Source organism: Oryzias melastigma, linkage group LG11, assembly GCF_002922805.2.
Source record: "Oryzias melastigma strain HK-1 linkage group LG11, ASM292280v2, whole genome shotgun sequence".
Classification (NCBI taxonomy): domain Eukaryota; kingdom Metazoa; phylum Chordata; class Actinopteri; order Beloniformes; family Adrianichthyidae; genus Oryzias; species Oryzias melastigma.
Window position 1 is genome coordinate 6904469 of NC_050522.1, and position 14213 is coordinate 6918681.

General features: G+C 36.9%; 1 long non-coding RNA gene across 1 annotated transcript; it reads right to left on the reverse strand.

The window, feature by feature from the left end:
- Window positions 1–2804: 2804 nt before the first annotated feature.
- Window positions 2805–12406, reverse strand: LOC118599388. Its single transcript, XR_004948728.1, has 2 exons — window positions 9805–12406; window positions 2805–9460 (listed from the first exon to the last, which is right to left on the reverse strand). It is a non-coding gene; the product is annotated as an uncharacterized LOC118599388 (long non-coding RNA).
- Window positions 12407–14213: the final 1807 nt, after the last annotated feature.

Genomic DNA, 14213 nt, shown 5'->3' on the forward strand with positions numbered 1-14213 from the left:
CTCAAAAACGGTCGGGTGTCCATATGTTGTTGGAAGTCGGGGACGCCGAAAAAGTTCAGGAGTCGGACTAAACATGGCGAGTGAGGGGTGGGGCGGAGCAGGGTTGACAGCGAATAAAACACAGAGGATTTTTTTTCTCTCTGTTCAGCTTCTCTCTGATTGGTCAGCCTGCTGTGCATGTGTTGCATTCACTAAAGCTATACAAAACTGCCATGATCATGAACGTAACAAGGCAGTTCTGAGTCGAAAAAAAAACATTCGGGGCTTGAAGATAATTATTCGGGGTTAGACGCCACTGGACCTCACCTTAAGAACAACTAAATGGCCAAAGCTGGAGTACCTCAGGGTCCATGGTGGCTCATACTTTATAAATTAATCACTAAGATAAGAAGGCCCAAGACCAATAAAACATTTTGAAATCAAGCCTGAAACGCACACTGGTGAAATGTGTTCCCATCCTTGGTTCTTGACAGAACCAGTGCCACAGAGTTCTGTACTAGCTGTAGACCTACAATAGATATTTTAGGTAAACCAGAGAGCAGGGTGATGCAATAATATAACCAACTAAAAATAAAAGCATGTGCTGCCAAGAGAGAGGGAAGAGCTAGTAATATCTTAAAAAGAATGAAATCCTGTCTTAACAATATCTTTAATATGTGGGATATACGTTACTATTATAAGCATTTCCAGGTAAATTTAATTTCAGTCTGTGAAAACCCTGTTCTGTTAAAAGTTTAGATGGAATAATGTGATCACCAAAGAAGTGACTGCTTTGGATGGATACTATTCTGAGGCTTCTGGATGGGAAATAGAACCTTCTCTCCCAGCTCTGACTGCCGCCTAAGGCCTTGCTAGGAGCTTGCTGCATGTATAGTAAGCTTCTTTTGCCAAAGTGAAATGAACAGAGGGAACTCTGTTCAGTTTGATCTGAACTTCCCCCTTCGACTCTAGACGAGGAGGGAAAAAAAGGAAATCAAAACCACCAAAAAATAAAATCAAGATCACAGAAAGATGAAAATAGTAAAAGAAACAAACAAAACTTCCTGTGTTGTCTTTCTTAATAGATGGGAGGAGAAAAGATGCTGAAAGCTTGTTAGTTCCGATAAATGGGGTCACCGCTGCCAAATCTAACCCGACAGACAGAGCGGCTTTCTACTGACGGCGTGCAGAAATAAAAGCTTCGACCCGGATCAGTGAAGCATCAGACACACAAACCCAAGCTTATCCGATGTCTGAAGCAGGAGCAGCTTTTCTGTCACTCACAGGCTAAGAACTCTCACACACCTAGACGAAAGTGTCACAAACAATATGTGCCCGGAAACATCAAGAATGGGAAGGATTTACTGTATGGAAGCAGGTCAAAAATCCCGTGGATGGTGGGTCTTAAAAGTGATGTAAACAGAAATATCTTAAAACTAACATTCATGTGTTAATAGTTACTGAAGCTTAATAATTTGTACATTTTTTTCTCGACTCACACAGTCACTTTGTATTCGTCTTTTTTTTATTCTTCAGAGGTGGAACACTGTTGTCTCAAAGCAAAGGTAACAAGAGTGGAAGTATGAGTTCCTTTGCAGCTTCAGAAAAAAAATATATGTGAACCATGTGAGCAGACGTATACAAAAACACAGCAGATACTTCAAAACATTGGAGTTACAAAACCAAAAGGTACATGCAGTTGTTGAATCTATTAGTGTTTTTATGAAGGTAAAGTAAGTACAAAATGAGGCAGTGTAGAGAAAACAACAACAATCCTAACTGTTTTGCCTCCATTGCTATAGCTCTGTGCTGTATACGTATAATAGATCTGCCATGGAGGTGCTTCGAGTGACTCTTCTTCTGGGGTTTCCTGCAAGGTCCTGATCCGTTGTTGCAGTGCTGTTTCTTGCATTAGTAGCTGTTCTTTATGCGTATTAAAGTACTTCAAGTGCTAAAACCGGTTTAGTATCACCTTTTATTTGTTACGGTTAGTGACAAATTGGGGGCTCATCCGGGATTTGAATCTGGGACCTAGAATGCCACAATTCTGTAAACGTTTGACAAATTATATTCGATGTCCTGAATTGTTCCAGCTGCACTTACTCCTCAGAGTTTATTGAAAAAAAAAATGTTTTCAAAATAAAGAAGAACAAATAATAGATTGTTTATGTGTCATCTGGTTCATAATCATAAGCAACATGTTTCTGTCCATACCATCAAGTGTCTCAAGACTTGAGTTTCTAAAAGGTAAAACCTTTGTAAACTGGGAATAACAAGCCAAAAAGTAAAACAATTGCTTATTTTTATCTATTCTAAATATTTTGTTTTGCAAAAGGAAATAAATACTAATAAATATGTATTTTGTGTTATTTGCACCTCAGAACTTCCAGGTTATTTAGGATTAATATAGAAACAGCACACGCACTTTGTGTTTATTCGATTTAAGATCACCTCAAAATAATAGAGACTGTTTTACCAGAAATAGAAAATCTTTTTAACAGTTTTTGCAACAGTTGTTTTTAATTCCAGTAAGCAGTGGATGCAGTATACTTTTAATAAAAAGGAAAGGAGCTGTGACATTTTTTTTTGTGCTGAATTTTCCATTTCCTTACAACAAGAGTCTGATGTCCAGTTGTGACTATGCATGCGTTATGAATGTGTTTGTTAAAAAATGACAATTATTTTAACCTTCATTTTACCAAGAAAGCCCCTTGAGGTTAAATCTATTTCTTAAGGGAGACCTGGTCAAAAGGCATTGACTCATAAAAGCTAAAAAACACAAAAATAAAACAAACTTACCATTAGAACACATATAGAAACCATGCTTTTTTTTTATTTTTTTACAATTATGTGTGTTACTCTCCATTTTTTTGGGTGTCCTGACTTGTTAAATTGTGTGCACACTAAATAATTTTAGGAAGTTTTAGCTTGCGACTCTTGAACAAAAGAACAAATTGTATTTTACCTGATAAAAACCAACAATTTTAGGCCTACCTGCTTATACACTGTCTGAAATTTGTGACAACAGATCATCACCCAGAAAAAAATGCACTAAATTAAAGTAACAGTTGCAAAAATCCTGTTATTGAAATGGAACATTCTATAATCACCATGTATATTATGAGTACTTAACATCATAGTTACATAATTAATTAAAAAGCTCCCTTTAGGCCCATGCAGAATATTTGAAAATAATTAATTTTCTCATGCAAAATTTGGTGACAGCACTGACCATGAAACATTATGACCTTCACTTTATGGCAGCTTTAGGGCTTACCTCATGCCCAGACTGTCTCTCCATTGTTTTGTTTTGTTCTTTTTTCTTTTTCTTATTTTAACATGGATTAATGAGAAACCTCAAATTTAAAATGTGATGGGATGCAAAAAAAAAAAAACAAAAAAAAAAAACCTGCGGCTCAAATCAGTTATGCAATCTAGTTTGCAGAGCTTTGTCACAACTAATCTAAACTTCACATGCTAAAATACGACATTCATTAAAATTTTTACTTTTTTCTGTTCTTCTTTGGAGTTTGTTAAAAAAAAAAAAAAAAAAGGAGAGCATTTTAAACAAATCAAAATGAAAGAGCCATTACAGTTTTTCCATCATCAGAACTGGTGGGATGATGGCTGCTCATTCACTTATGAATATTTATGTTGCAGTGCGAAAGAGAAGCCAAGTTTTTAAGGGCTTTACATCTTACAGGAGCACTCGTTCCAGAAGAAAAATGCACAACATGAATAAAAAGAAGAAGTGACATGATGGAAATAGACCATGAATAAAAAACAGTAAGTAGCACGTGAGGTCCAACAGAATCAAAGTTATGTCAGCACATTGTTCTATTTTTCTTATTTTCTTTATGTCCCTTTCTCTGCAACTCATCAAGTTGGCTGGTTACCTTCCAAGTGGAAGGATGAGGATAAAGTATTTTAGCACTACAGGCGTAGCTGCAATGTTAATAAATTTCCTATTTTTTAACCTTAAGTCATATACAAGGCATACTGAAAGGCTTAGTAAGCAAGAAAAAGAGTCAAAGTTAAGTCTGTCAGTCAGTCAGACCATATTAACGGTGTTTACTGTAACTCTAGAACTTGTTTGTGACACATTACACATTAGCTGCATTAGAAGCATTAAGCTACATTCACACATTAAACCAGTTGAACTGTAACCAATCAGGGACTCAGATTTTATAGTGACAAATGGATTGCTTTTTTTACATAACACAAAAGTACCAAACATTTAAAAATTGACCATGCAGGAGGAATAAATAATTGTGGTTTGTGCCCAGCTGTATAACAAATCTTTTATACATCGGAATAAAACTGTTAAAGAAAAAGCCTGGAGCAAACTCTATTAGATTTGTGCCACAGACACAGGCCAGTATTTGATTGTGGCAGATCTGTGTGAACACCATATGCCAAAAGCACAAACAAAAACCCATGTTTAGAAGTAATACTTTGTGCACAACTTTAATCCTACTTTTCTTTGTCTCACCTTTGTTTTCAATTGTAAATATATTGATTTTGTATGTCAGTCAATCTGCCTCAATTACATTTTATTTAATTAGCACAAAAAACAACAAATTTGTCTCTCTAATGTGCTTTTAAAATTATGATAAGTAAATAGTTATTAAAAGCACACATAGTCTGTTTAAATGATATTACTCTGTTGTTGAAATGACTTGAGACGTTCAATGGAAGGACTTGTAAGTTAAATTTAGACTTCTTGAGCTTGACGTGACTCAACTTGAGACTCAACATAAGAGTAGTTGGTCTTGAATTGGGACTTGTTGATCTTGACTTGCTTCTCCACTTGAGACTTGTTGATCTTGACTAGTGACTTGAATTGAGACTTGTTGGTCTTGACTTGTGACCCGAATTTAGACTTGTTGGTCTTGACTTGTGACTCAACTTGAGACTTGTTGGTCTTGTTTTGGGACCTGTTGATCTAAACTTGAGATTTGACTTGAGACTTGTTTTTCTGACATGTGTCTTGATTTTAGACTTGTTAGTCTTGACTTCTGATTTGACTTTAGACTTGTTGGTCTTGCCTTGTGACTTAAATTAAGACTTGTTGGTCTTGACTTGTGACTCGATTTGAGACTTGTTGATCTTGCCTTATGACTCAAACTAAGACTTGTTGGTCTTGACTTGTGACTCAACTTGAGACTTGTTGGTTTTGACTTGGGACTTCTTAGTCTTGACTTGTGAATTGACTTGATACTTGTTGGTCTTGACCAGCGAGTTGAGTTGAGACTTGTTGGTCTTGACTTGTGTCCTGACTTGAGACTTGCTAGTCTTGATTTGGGACCTGTTGATCTTGACTTGTAACTTGTTGGTCTTGGCTTGGGATCTGTTGGGCTTGACTTGTTACTCAACTTGAGACTTGTTGGTCTTGACTTGTGACTTGACTTGAGACTTGTTGATCTTGACTTGTGACTTGAGACTTGTTGGTCTTGACTTGTGACTTGAGACTTGTTGGTCTTGGCTTTGGGATGTGTTGATCTTGACTTTTTACTCAACTTGAGACTTGTTGGTCTTGACTTGTGACTCGACTTGAGACTTGTTGCTCTTGACTTGGGACTTGTTGATCTTGACTTGTTACTCAACTTAAGACTTGTTAGTCTTGACTTGTGACTTGATTTGAGACTTGTCTTGACTTGCGACTCAAAATGAGACTTGTCGGTTTTGACTCATGACTTAACTTGAAACTTGTTGGTCTTGACTTGGGACTCGTTGATCTTGACTTGGAACTTGTTGGTATTGACTTGTGACTCAACTCGGGACTTGACTTGGACAAAGATTTGAGTCCTACTTGTGACTTGCAAAACAATGACTGAGACCGCTAAAACAAATGTTACTGTGACTACCCTAACTCCCAACCTTGTTAGCAAAACAAAAAAAGGAACACAGTTCATTGTTGGCCGCTTTGTCACAAAAGCCGTATCTCCCAATCTCGTTTGCAACACAAACAAAAACAGATTGATATCTCAAAAACAAATGTGGCAACGCAAACTCACAACCTTGTTAGTAATGCATAAAAAAACACACATTGTGGAACTGCTACACATAAGCTGCATTGTGTTTCTACAACTTTATAAATGTCTCGTTTTGGTAAATTCGAGGATTTTCACTATAATGTTATAATGTTAATGTTGTCACTATAATCTTTAATGCTCAAAAATGTAATCTCTTTTTATATATTTTCACTGGTGGTTTGATACATTTATTTTCTTTCCTTATGATTTTCTGTCCATTCTCACGTCTCCTCCTTTCTCTCAGCTCTCATTGGTGTTGTGTTTATACGATTTTTAAACCCTGGGCAATTTCTTACTGTGATGACAGACTTTCATTTTTTTTCTCATCTCATACATCAATTCAGCATGCGTTTTCTTTGACCACAAAGGTATCGAGAAGACAGCTCCAGCCAAAGCTTATTTATTTTTGTCAAATAATTTTACTTTCCCCCAGACAGAGTCAGGTGCCAGCAATATAAGAATATCAAAAAGCTATTTCTTTTCTTTTTTCTCACCTTCAACCCTCTCACACTTTTCATTTCTGTCTCGGCCACAGCATTGTTATTTGGCCGAGTGAGCTTTCTTGTTCAGATTATCTTTGCTTGCTTAAGCCTTTAGGAGTCAAATTAACGTATCTTATTTTCTGTAGCACATTCTTAATCTCAGCTGACCAAAGTGTTGCACAGTCATCTGGCTAAACACAGAGCTATAGATGGATTATCACCTTTAAATATTTAAATAAACATTATTTAAATTGTTTTATTTTACTAAGTTTTCTGTTGTTTCATTTCTTAAAATATGAGAAGTTCAGGAAGAACTCCGAGTCAGGAATACATTTCAGGACTCATACCCCGTTATTAATTTTTTGCAGTCAGCAAAACAATTACTCAAGATTAATCACAGAAAAATATGCAATTAATCGCATTCCAAACATTTTAATCATTTCCCAGCACAAATACCTCCAATAACCCAAAGGTTTATCTGAGCCCATCTCAGCTTTATAATTTACCTCCCACAACACATTTAAAAGGTTTCTTTCAGGAATTTAGAAAATCCAACCTGTATAATTGGAAAGAATGAAAACATTTCCTTTATCTATGAAGTTATTTAATTTTGGCCTATTTCTTACCACAACCATAGCTCCAGCACTTGCACTTGGCTTTTTTTTTTTTAAACCATATTCTTGCCGTTTCCATTTGACAATTCATATATTAACGCAGGTTTCATTTTCTGGTCTTTGAAAATGATTTAATAAGTCAATTGGATTAGCTTTTGATGTATATTTTCTACATAGCACAGTTTAATATATTTCTGTCGTGCCGAGGCTATTACGTTTGTGTTTTCCTTTAAAATCAAAAACGTTAGTTATGAGTTCAGTATTTATCCTTTGTTACATTAAAGTGTGTTTATCTAATAACAGACAATGGGTTTTAACTGTCCACATCTTCTGTTATAAAGAACAAAAAAAAAACTACCGTGCACATAGATTTTGTTTATCAAAAACGTCTATTGAAACCACATTGGTCATTACGGAACATTTTGCTGCTATGACATGTATAGATGTGGTCCCTGGAGAGCTGGTACTGGGCCGCAGAGGAAAAAAAAAAAAAAAAACCTTTTTCCCATTTTGATTTACAATTTAGTTCTGAGGGAAGTTTTATTTTGAATAACGACTGGATTCTCTCACAAATCCCTTGGTCCGATGATGAAAATACAACCACTACTTAATGTCATTCTGAAGCCTATCCATAGACGTGATCCTATATTAACTTTTTCACACTATAGAACTAATTTTTCTATGGAAATGAGTTTTGTCTTCAGGAGTAAGATGACTTGATCTCTGAGGCTCCGCCTTTCGCTCCTTGTGGGTGCCATCCATTTTATGGAATTGTGAATTGTGGTTGAGTGTACTGACTTCAAATTGATTTTCTGTGGTAAACAGCACTTTTGGTAAAATAAGAAGCCAAACTGCTTGATGGGTTGTTGGAGCATTGTGGGTAATGTAGTCAGGATCCTGGTGGAGTGATACATGCTGCTCCTCAAATGTTTGTGAAGGAGTTTTTTTTTTTTTTTTTTTCCTTAATAAAACTATAAGATAAACCTAATATATGTTGCTTTTTCAAATTGAAAATATTGTATTTTTTATTAACCACAGAGCCACAATGGAGAGCTTATGGGCCGCATGTGCCTCCAAAGTCGCAGGTTGCAAACCCCTGATATAGACCCTTTAAAGCGGCTGCACCGACTGCGAAATTTAAACTATCCCCGTAATGATAACCGACTGCCTATTGTCACGAGGATATTGCTAATAAAGTTGTTCAAACATTTAGAAATAAATAACAATTTAAACTTTTTTTTTATTCTTCTGTCACACCTCAAACATCATATATAGCTGAAGTTTTAGGTTCCAATTTGACAGTTATCATATTTTATTGGTTCCTTTAATGCTTCCTATGTAAAATCTAGTATAGAAATAACTTTCAAGGCAGCTGCAGATATTTTACTGAGGCAGAAGGTAAACCCTCAAAAGTTAAGGAAAACTGGAATCTTAAAAAAAAATCAGCCACTTCATCCTCCATCCAAAAACTTTTTTTAACATGGTCTGAAAAGGTTGGGGACCCCTGATGTATAGTAGTTCTTCCAGTTTCCAGTACTGGGCTTTTTTCATACCTCTAGTCTGCAGTCTTGAGTCACATCATCACCTCTGGCTAATCACGATCATGTGTTTGACCTGTTTAACATCTGCACATTGTTCTGTTCTCCTCACAGCATTGCTAGTTCATTGTAGCTTAACCGTTTCACAGTTCAGCCACTTTTGTTCACATTCCTTACAGAATCCATCTCTTTTTTTGTAGTTTTTGGAGTAGTACCATCTCCTGTGAAGTATTCCTGACCTGAGACGACTGCTTTTTGGGTGGCCATGTCTTTGAATACAAATACTAAATCACTTGCACTTTTAGAATTTTTTTTTTTTTGTTGCAAGTCTTCCTTTCGTGCGACTCCACATTTACATGCAGAAATGAACTGAAGGAGAACTAGAGGAAATTTGGACTTGAAATCTGCTCTTTTACAGAGGTAAGTGTTGCAGCTCCACATTATCACTGGAAGTTAGCTTATTTTCTCATGCATCCCTGTACTTGTCATCATCTGCTACTCACCATTTACTAAAATTATTCCAAGAATTGCAGGAGTAACCTTGAATATTGCATCTCAGTCATCGACTTTGAGTCACTGACACCATTTGCTTCAGGGAAACTGAGTCAGTCTCCCCAGAGCAAGCAGTGGGCAGCAGGTTTTTAAGAGTCAACCTCTTTTTAAAAAAAAGCAACATGCTCAGAGATCAACGTGCTCTGGCTTCTGCGAAAATGTTTAATTTTAAGAATATGATGAGCAACATTCCAGCATGTGAGTCTGACTCACCTCTTCCAGCCACACAAACCTCAAGGTCTTAGCTCAACAACTTCAACCTGTAAGTGGAGAAAAAGGGGCTTAAAAAAATCAAAGAGGCTAATGACAACCTTAGAAAGTCCCACACTTCATACAACCATATTTGTTATAAAAAAAACAGTTAAACTCCACAATACACACTGCAGAATATCTAACAATTTTTTTTTCCAGTGCTCAATTTAAGGGATTTTCTTTCTTTACGACCCACTTCAATTGTCTATTGATCTATTGTAAACTCGTCCCTAGTGGTCTTTTAATTATGTTTATGCCATTTTTAGGCAAAATAATAAATAAAAACATTGTTTCCAAGGACATAGTTTCTGCAACGTGGCAGTGTTCATAAGAAATTCGACCTCTAATTTACCTTCTGTTTGGTGCAGTGCAATTCAAGTGTTGTTCTCATTTCCCACTCCCCGAAGGATTCCAGATTCCAGACGGATCGTCTGTGCTCCTGTTCTTGGCTGTGGACCTCACCTCTGGCTCGTTGTGGCTGTGGACCTCGCCCCTACCCGTCCTTCAGTTCTATCTGGATGACCACTATTCAAACATATAGGTGTAGAGTTAGATAGGCTACTTCTTCCTTAACAGTCCTGGTACATCGCCTTCCCGCCCTGGAAGAGGATCCCTTCTTCGTGTGGGTATCCCTGAAGCTTCTTCTTTTTTTTCCTGAAATCGCGCTTTTCTTAGGTGTTTTTCATCACTGAGAAGGAGGATCTCAGGCCAGGGATAACCAGTTTAGTTTAGTCTGTTTAGTTCAGTTTAGCAATAAGGTGTTGTCTATATTTCATGACGGACCTTCTGCTTTTCTACAATTAATAGTATGAGGCCCAATAAGACAACTGTTTGTGACCTTGGGGTAACATAAATAAATTGAATTGTTTGAGAAAAGTATTTTTACAAAACTGTGATGGACAGAATTGTGGTAAAACAGCATCAAACATCCAAAAGTTTTTTTTTCTTTTTTTTTTTTTTTACTTATTTGATGATTGCATAAACAGGAGTCTTGATCTATTCCTTTCCCCCAGACAGTGTCCCAGATTGTTTGATAAATGGTTAGCATATTTGACTTAATTGGAGCCTATAAACAAAAAAAAGAAATCAATCACTTCCTGTCACCTTAAAGTATTGGTTTGGCTGAAACAGTGGATGAAGACTTGCTGTTAGCAGAGAACTACAGGCTGCTCCTCAATAAATATTTCATCCGATATGATTTTTGGCTAAATTCAACTTAAAAAAATTGTAGTTTCCATGTACTGGTTCTAAAAGGATAGAAGAATAGATAAAGGCCATTTTTGGTTCCTAAAAATGATGGCACACTTTGAAAGAAACTCATGACCCGCCCACATTCCCTGGAAAGGTACAATGATTGGCTGGTATTGATCAACAAAACTGAGTTAAATACAAGGGACTGACATTAGGGATGTGCCAAAATATCACAACATTTTGTCATGTGATTGATTCTTGATGAGTTCTCGCCAAGTATCAATCTTTTATTTTTGTTTGAAGAGGCTGTAAAACGTTATATTCCTTTGGTGAGACGTTCCTTTGGAGGCATACAAGGGGGTGTGTTTCAAGACTGGTGTCATGGGCACCAATGTGTCTGGCAGCTACTTGAATTATTTGATTTTTGTTCTGTTGTTGTCTGTTTGTACTAAGTAGTGGCACTGCTGTTCATATTTACTTTTGTTGACAATGAATTTTACAGATAATTCCAATTCAATTGGTCTCAATGCTTGTTAAAGACAAAGGATTACTGATTTCAGCAATGTTGTACAAAAGTGTCCATAATTTGTTGCATAAAATTAGACACAAGTTGTGTATTTTAATTGTGTTCAAGCTAAAAAAAAATAGGGACATATATTCCAAAATCATATGTGTTCTTCTATATATTGTGAGTTATTAAAGATTATTTTACCAATTATCCCAGTATTGCAATATCATCAATATCGTGAATCATGTATCGCGTATCGCATCGGTACCCAGTGATTCCCAGCCCTAATTGACATGTTTGAGAATGCGAGTGTGTGTGATTGTGGTCCTGCAACAGCCTGTGGGCCTGTCGAGGGTGTACCCTGCCTTCGCCCACAAATGACCAGGTTAGGCCGCGTCACCCCAAAAGTGACAAAACGGGTTAGTAAAATGGATGTCCGAAATGATGCACTGTCAAGATTCAATGACAGTAGTAGTACCAAATACCGTATGTACCAGCACTAACTTGGCACCAAGTACCCATCCCTAGCAATGACTATTTCCCCACATTTACAGCATCATGTTCTGATCTCTCTCAGAAGGCTGCTGTTCAAAACCTCTCCATCCTCCAAACATCCAGTCTCTTTGATACATCTCTGGTTAAAGTCCGTATATTATTTGTAACGTTTACAATGACTCAAGCATTGACTAAAAGCTGTTTCTAATAACAGTAAGCCAGATGATGAAACTGCCTTCTTTGAACATTCTTTCTAAGTGATTGATCAAAAACCTTGTCTTTGTCTTCGTCAAACTTTGATTCTGTTGTGCAACCGTCCCCGGCAGAATTTGAAGGCCGTACTTACAGATTCTGTCAATCAGGTACGCAGTTGTTAGCACCTGTACGCTAGGTTTTCCAGAAAACAGCTTCACCACCTGAGCTTTGTGATGTTTTGTTTCTGTTTTCATTTGGAAGTGTTTGTCCTTGTGCATTTATTTGGGTTTGGTGTTTTATTTATTATTTTGTCTCTACTTTGTTGAACCCTACATCCTCTCATGTTTCTCATGTATCCTCTCACCTGGGATTTTTCTTTACATCAACTTCCTATCAGTCCTTATCCTCCCCAGTATGAATGTTCTTACCCCCCTGTTGTTTCCTACTTGTTGGTTTGCTTTGCTTTTTGTTGGAGCCTCCACCTTTTTTGATGTTTACCCTATTTAGTTTTAATAAACAATATATTTTTCATATTTGGTTGCCTCCTACTGCTTTCTCAGCACATTTGGGTCCTCCTCATGCATCTCAACTAACAACAAGGTTCTGTTTACCTTTGTGTGGGGAATGTGCAGTCAAAAAAAGTTGAAGAAACTGTCAAGAAACACAGGAGATAAAATGTAGAGTTCTGTAACTCGTCATCTGTAAAGCATCTTGTGGAAGTTTTAGTGGTTGTTGGGCTCCATAAAACACTATATTTCTGAAACTAACACGCTTAGTCTTTTTTTCACAACTTTTACTCAAATTTGTGACTATAAAGCAGAAAGAATATTTTAATCATCTCATTTGCAGTCATATACATTTCTGTACGTTGGAAATGTCTATGGATATCAAATTACTTAATTATAACTTATCACCAGGAAAAAAAAAAGCTTTAAAGTCCAGGTGAGAATTAAGAAAAGAATCAGAATATCCAAGAACGAAATAGTTATATATATCAGCAGACAACACAAAAAAGGCAGATGCACCAAATATGAGGTTTATTTATTTTTTTCTTTGGGGAGGGATTAAATGAATGTCATCGTGACCCAGTTAAAAATTTACAGTATGCACAATAATACCCAACACTCTTTGTCAGTTATTATTGGCTCAACATTAACGCATTTGCCTCAGACCCAAACATTAACTTAGATAATAAACTGGGTTTCCTCCTTCATCTGTAGAGCATACACTCACATCTGACTGAATTTCTGAGATTACTGATGTTGAGTTTGAGACAAATACTAGAATATTTCAGGTGTGGCTCTACAGAGTAACGAATATATGTTATAGTTGCCAGTTGAAAGGACCAAATAAAGAAGTCTGCGACTTTGACTTTTAGGATCAGCAATGAGTTACTAAACACAAAGCATGTAGACAATCTAGTAACACACTGAATTTGTAAAAATACTTCACACATTGAAAAAAGTGCTTTTTTTAAAAGAACATGCGTAAAACCCAAACCCCCGTGCTCTCTTATGGGGTCCAGATAACCCCACCCATACATTAAGGTGTTAGCCCTACCATGACAAAGGTGGACAATGTGGACAAGACTTCATGTTTGTCATTGGACACCAGTAAAGATCGACAATCATTGAAAAAAAAGTTCAGCGCACTGTCTTGTGGAGTCCAGATGACCCCACTTTTAATGTAAACAAGCCAAGGAGAGCAGAAGGGCTATAGCAAGATTGCATCCATCCATCTTTTTTTCTGAATCCACTTCGAGGTCACAAGGTTGCTGGAGCTTATCTCAGCTACTGTTGGGTGAGGGTGTCATACACCCTGGACAGGTCACCTGTTCATTACAGGGCCACACTACCACTCCCATCATCCATCCTTTTTCTAAACTGTCTATATCCCTCCTGGGGTCATAAGGTTGCTGGAGCCTATCCTGGATATGTTGACAGTGTCATACGCCCTGGACAGGTCACCTGTTCATTGCAGGGCCACACTGCCACTCGCATCTTTAGCATCGTCACTTGGGAATCAGTCAAACTTTTTGAACATGCAAACTTTACTCAGAAAGAACCCAGCTGGGATTTGAACCAACGCCTTCTTGTTTTGAGAGTGCTAACCACTACACCACCGAACAACCCAATTTAATAAAGATTTGCCCATTGAAATACAAAACTCTCTGAAATAGCTGAACTCATCAGCCTCAAGACTGCCACATACATGTAGCTCTTCCAGGACATTGCTTTACATTTTGCTTATAAAAGCAAAATTTAAAACAATTATTAGCAACTAATCATGCCAAGGAACAAAATAGGAGTAATTGTACGCTGATTGCTAAGATATAGATGTTTATAATCACAATCAACTGGGGGAATTTAAAC